The sequence below is a fragment of the Papaver somniferum genome, chromosome 8 (genome assembly GCF_003573695.1).
Source record: "Papaver somniferum cultivar HN1 chromosome 8, ASM357369v1, whole genome shotgun sequence".
Lineage (NCBI taxonomy): Eukaryota > Viridiplantae > Streptophyta > Magnoliopsida > Ranunculales > Papaveraceae > Papaver > Papaver somniferum.
Genome location: NC_039365.1, coordinates 144,420,093 through 144,427,050, shown reverse-complemented (window position 1 = coordinate 144,427,050; position 6,958 = coordinate 144,420,093).

The window sequence follows — 6,958 nt, the reverse complement described above, 5'->3', positions numbered from 1 at the left end:
AAGAAGGGAGTGCTTTAAGTTCGAGAGATCAATCTGTAAGGCTCCGGCCTAAACCAATACAATGGCCATTTCAGAGTCAATTCGGTCACAAGAGAGGATGGGTCAATCTGTATGAGGGAAGCTGAGAAGTGTGTAAGATCAATGGTGATCAAAGATTGTAGGTGTGTTGTGTATTCTGCGTAAGAAAGTTCTGAATGATTGAATTTACTCAGTTGAGAGTTATTGCTCAGACGATGAGTTCGTGTAGACGAAAGATTGTATGTATGAACTTGTCGAGAAATTATTGTCTGTTTAAATCATGATTCAGAGGCCTTTTATATTGCTGGAATTGTAAACACCTTGATCCCATGAAGTGTGACAGTTGCTGAAGTCAAAGAGTGGGGAAGTGGAAAGTCGTGTCAAAACCAGTTGCTCATCATGCGGAGACTTGGTTGATTTCCCATCCACTACTTTGCTAACTCCTCCAACTGACTGCACGAATTTCTCACATTCTCGTCGTGTGTATGAACATACGTGCCGTAGACCGCCAGACCAAAACCCTAGTTAATATCCCCCATGTGACACGATTGACATCTCGTGATTGTGGAGTCAGTTGTCGACTTTATGGGACGATGAGTTCTTGTATTGTTGAGTCGAACGTGATTTGCAAATGTTCTGAGACTCATAAATTGGACATGTCTGCTGAGACAAAGGTATATTGTCGAATAAATGTTGATAATTTAAGGTGAGCAAATGTTGATGAATTGTTGAATATTGATAGTTGAACCAATATTCCTTTGTATGAGAAAATATTGCTCGTCTGAGCAAATGTTTCTCATTTGATGAATTGTTGGTGGCAGGACCACATAAAGTATTAATGCTGACATCCGAGCATAATAATAAAAGTGTTGATCATGGGATCAACGTAAAATTATTAGTGTTTGAATCTGCTCAGAATTATGTTTTTGCAGAGCTCTGGATTCGAAACCCTAATTCTTGATCAATTGATGATTTATTGAAAATTAATCACAGAATGAAGGAGGGACCGACTACATGGGATGACGAGTCGACCATGTAACGCCCAGATGCTCAGATGAGCAAAATACCAAAGTCTCTTGAAGACCAGTTGGTGAAAGGATGATTAAATGCTGGTTTAATCATTTACTAAAATAATGCTCGTGTGAGCGTTAGGTAGTAAAACCTGATTATGGAGAGATGAGGGACCGACCAAGGGGTCATGGGACCGGCTCTTGGTGGTCGTGGGACCAGCTGATGGTCGTTTGAGAAAACTCCCAGTTGTTTGAGAAGAGTTTGGACCTAATATGAGCAATTGAGCAAATTAGGTCAAAATTATTAAAACATGTGGGACCGGATATTTGCAAGCCCTAGGGTCGCCATTGGTCGGTCAAGGAGACATGCCCGTGTCACCATAATGTCCGTGTCTCAGTCCTGAGAGTTTCGATATTTTCTGATGCGCGTTTGAGCAACATTTTGAGAAAATATGAAGGATTCAGGGTTTTGCTGAAACTAGGGAATTTTCATGAGATGATGAACTATAATTAATAAAATAGGGGATTGGAAGGTGTGGGACCGGACACGGCTAAGGCATGGCCGACCGGCCAGCTAGTAAGCTCGGTCCCGCAACACCTTTCCCAATTTTATGTATTTTCCCTAATGTGAAGGAAATACCATGAAACTGAGGAATTTCATGAGGTTGGAGAATTTCCATGAGATTATGGAAATAATAATAAAATAGGGAGTCATGAAGTGTGGGACCGGCTATTTGCCCGGCCAGCCCCAATGCACTTTTCCTAATTTTATAATATTTTTTCATGATTTCATGGAGATATCAGTTTGTTGAAACCAAGAAATTTTTTGAAACCAAGGAATTTTATTGAAATCAAGGAGTTTCCATGAGATGAGGGAAACATAAAAATAATAAAAAAAAAGGTCGTGTGGGACCGGGTAAGGCCCAATACCACGAGTTTCCCTAATTTTATATTATTTTTCATGACTTGAAGGAAATTTCATGAATTTAAGGAGTTTTCATGAGATCAAGGAAAATAATAAAAATACAATAAAATATAAAATTGGGCGTGGGACTGGCCACGACACGACCGACCGGCCGGTGGGCCCAGTCCCATGGCGCCTTAATTAATATTTTATTGTTTATTATTTTCTTCCTATTTTGCATAGCTTCATCGTTCCTTCGTATTTTGGAATGCTCATTCGTGTATTCAGGTGCTCGTTTGTGCATTATTGCTGAGTACACTTGCACCATTTTGGTCGGGGCTTACTCGATAGCAGCTCAGATGCCCGCACGTTGAATATTTATCACTAACCCTTGGAATTATGCTGGGAATAACCACAAATTGAAGTGACGAAATATTACGAAGAATCGTAGAATATTGCTGAATATTCAGTTAACGATTAGAGATAATCAATTGATGGATCTATACTAGCAGGCATGCTGTCTAGGAGCATTAATTATCTGAGAATTGAGAGATATGAGCTTGTTGAAACGCCATATCTCTTTTATATAGTCAGGGAAAACATTTTTGCATCCTGAAGACGTTGTTGCTCTGTACTAGCAGGCAAGCTTTCTAGGAGCCGTCCAATCATTCGATTCTATATATAATTAATTACTGAAATTGCTCAGTATTTATGAGATGTGTCGTTGTCTCAGCTGAGAGACTACACATCTACATATACTCTGAGAGACATTATTCTCAGTCAAAGATTTTGTGGCATGAGCTTTCATGCTTCAATGAGAGACATGAGCCTCAATACTCATCTGATTGCTGGATCAGAAGCATGTACAATTATGGTTTTACGATTTTAACCCTTGTCGAAAATCCGCTATCTACATTAAGTCCACTGCTTAGTGAGGGACAATCATGTTCCTCAGTCAACACTTAATGGTGATTTTCCAGTCACAAACAAAATAAGTAATTGCACTTAGTCGTAAGATAAGACGTTACCGGAATTTTGACTGAATGAGCAAACCATGGATTGAATGAAAATCCCATTGGCATGATAGAGCGTCATCTAACGTGCATAAATTGATGTAGAACCGCTGATTTGATGATGGGACCTTGGTCGGTTTAGGATTCACGGGCCGGGCCCGAATAAGGAAATCCTTGTGAAATTAGGTTTTGGAAATAAAATTTGATATAAAAGGGATTAATCCCTTTTTTTTTTTCACTTAGACCGACCACTACCTTCATCACCTCTCCATCTCCTTCACGTCAGAGCATAGAAAAAAAAAAATTGTGTACGCCGGAGCCGACCGTCGCCATCCACCGCCGGCCAAATTCCGGCCAACTCCGACACCGACCAGGTACGTCAAATTTTTTTTCCAGAAGTTTGGGGGATTTGTTCATGCTAAAATCATATACATGTGTATATATGAGTGTGAGTTTTGTAGAAAACCCTTACTTTATTAAACATATGTTCGTTCGATCATTAGTTCAAGAGACTAGCAATAATCCCTAACTTGAGAGAGATTTTTCTTTTGAAATAGACATGTGTCCAGTGATAAAATTTTGTTTATGAGATTTCATGGAAATCAAAACTTTATCTTAAAAGATATGAACCTTTCACAAGACCGAAATAAACCTTCGTTTCAAAGAAAAATGCTCATACGAAGGAAAATAGATTTTTTTTATATGTGAAACCGTGACATATAATAATATAATGCCATATATTTATTTACGTGAGTAAATCAAATTTTTGAAAATTTTACGTGAATTATTCACGTTAATTATTGTTCCGCAAAATCAAAGCATAGGTTTTGAGTAACCCTTGAAATTAGACAATTTATTTATGATGAAATATTGTCTTGGTGTAAGTTTCATAGCTCAGTTGTGGATGTTTGTACAATGAAAATTATGTTCCCGATTTTATGAAAACCTGAGTTTTGCTCGTCTTTTGTAGATTCGTATGAGCAAGTTTTGAAGTGCTAGCTCTCGTATCACAATCACTACCGTTAGTGGAATTGTAAGAAGGTAAGAGTTAAGGATTACCATTTTTGTAGATGCCTGCACGAATATTTTGTTGTCAGATTGTATAGCTCCATCATATTGTCGAATTTTGCGTCTTGTATGACAATATTCTGAAATAATGTTTGCGCACATTCAGCTACTTCGCAAAGATGTCTGACTCCCAGGAAAATGATGCCTCCAGAAACGATACATTGATAAGCATGTATATGCTACATTATTTATATTAGCTATGATACAATATTTTAGTTACTAATATTATTTTAGTGCTTTTGTAGAAAGTATAAGTGAATTCGATCATCCAGCGAATAAACAACAAAATGTGAGACTTAATGGTGTTTGCGACGAAAATTGCAAAATGTGGTTGGCCTGGTATTTCCATATATCAGCAACCACAATGATGAAACGTGGTTGGCCTGGTATTTCCAAGTATCAACAACCACAATGATGAAATGGGGTTGCCCTGGTATTTCCATGTATCAGCAACCACAATGATCAAATATGTTGGCCTGGTATTTCTATATATCAGCAGCACTTATTATGCTGGCCTAGTATTTCTATATATCAGCAGCACTTATTATGCTGGCCTGGTATTTCTATATATCAGCAACACTTATTATGCTGGCCTGGTATTTCTATATATCAGCAACACTTATTATGTTGGCATGGTATCTCCATATATATCAGCAGCATAGAATTATTTCACAGCCGAGGTCACAATGGGCAGACAAGTTTTAATTTGCTCTTCAATTAATGCATGGTGAAGCGAGTCGACGTCAGCACACTAATGCCACCTAAGATTGGTCAAGAGTGACTTTATTATTGTTAGCATAATAATGGAAAAATATCACCTCCATGACCACGTGCAAATGAAGTGCAAATGAAGAAAAAGGAAAGATTAACATATCTTGTCCTTACATAAGTTCTCTTGCTATATATATATAAAGAATATGAAGGAATGTTTGAGACCAAATGACGTCATTTGTGCAAATACAATTAAGGTGGGCCCAGCACATGCAAGAAAATATCATGATTTTTAAATGAAATTAATTCATTTCCTTGGTGGTTTCATATACTATGGAAAATGGATATTAAACAATACTTTACAATGTTTCGTCATATTACGACACGTGGCACAATATTATTGCGCGGATTGTATTTCATGACATGTGGCAGACTTCTATTGGGAGGTGATGTGGCGACGACGTGAATTCATCTGTGGGCTGTATTTATTTGTTGTTTCAAAATGAAAAACGGGGGAGGCGGCCGCGGAGCCGTTAACAGAGAGAAGAGGCGACAAGGGTTTGGTGTATTTGAGTTTTCTTTTCTCATGGTTTGCTAAGTTGTTTGTTAGGGTTTAGATTGAAGCCAATTCATTTATATGAACTCTACGATGATATTTCTAATAATGATTCATTGATTAGTGATTTCTCTTCATATAGCTTGGTGTTTAATCGATTATGTGATTTTCTTGATTACTTATACTTTTCAATTTATATAGCGTGCTTGGTTAAATTGTTTGACGCAATATGCTTTAGGATTGATAGGTAATACTTTAGAATCACTACCCATGAAGCGAAGGAGATTACAGCGGAGAAACTATATATTATAATTTAATATACCATCTTCCGAGACATGAGATTGAGTTCGATATTTTTCTTGAGTAATAAATAGAGATTACTAGAGTTTATATGATTGAATTGGTGGAAATCGAAGACCCTAATAACCCTTTCATTTTCTTGGTTACGTCTTTGTTATTTTTATTCCATCTTGTTTGAATTTCTGAAAAATCCTTAAAAGATCATCTTGTTGATTATTCAGTTTTGATATTAGTTGGTAGAGTATTTTCACACTTCTCGTGGGAACGACCTGTAGTTGCCATTGTTCTACTAGTTAGACACTGTGCACTTGCAGTATTTTATTGTAGGTTTCCGAGCCTACCAAGTTTTTGGCGCCGCTGCCGGGGAGTGGTTGCAAAATACTCTTTTGTTGATATCATTGTATATAGTTTATTTTTAGTTTTTATACATAATTTATTTTTATTTTTCTTTTAAATTTCTTTTAGTCTTTTTATGCAGTTTGCTTGATTTTTTTTAGGTACCTTAGTCCGTAGTGCTGCGGGCGAAAAACAAGTATGTACTCGGCAAGCTTTTGCAAGAGCCACTTGGAAGATACATTAGAGGTTTGCTAGCTCATTTTGGGTTTGGTTTTGATGATGATAGTGTTATTTGTGAAGTCAATGCCTTGTTAGACTCCGCACCGTTGCTAGACACTAATAAATGGAACCCCAAATTAGAACCTATAGTTTTGTCCGAGTCTCGACTAGTTCCATCAGTCGAGAAAGATCCGACCTTGGCCCTTAAGCCATTAAGTTCTGAATTTTTTCATCTTGATGATATTAATAATGAAACCATTTTAGATGATAATGGGTCTATGAGTCGTGATATTATTGCTCCATTGAGCTCTTGTTCCGCATAAATTATTTCAGCTGATTTATAACCTGATTTAAAGCGTGTTCTGCCAATAAAAACTGTCAAACAATATGAATTTGTTGCGTATGGGAATGATTTACTTATCCCATTTATGCATTATTTGAATATCACTTACAGTTTTCGATTGAGAATGAATTTACATACCGTTTTGGAGATTTATATTGTTCACAGGGACATATCTTCAGCTGACCGGATTAGTTGGGATGATCCTCAACTTTTTAGACTCTATATATATGATTGGATGTCTACTTTGGGGTACCAACCTCACCTTGTTTGAGACTACATGCTATTGGCAAGTAGGGAAACAAATACATTTCACTTCATGGGAGTCAACCCATCAGATTTGTCCCCTCTAGTCTATCTCTTATTTTTATTGTTTATTTATGTATTTCCCATCTTAATTTATACGTTGGATGACTCAATTACGTTGAGGACAATGTAATGTTTAAGTGTGGGAGAGTGGGTAAATATCCATATTTTTGCAGG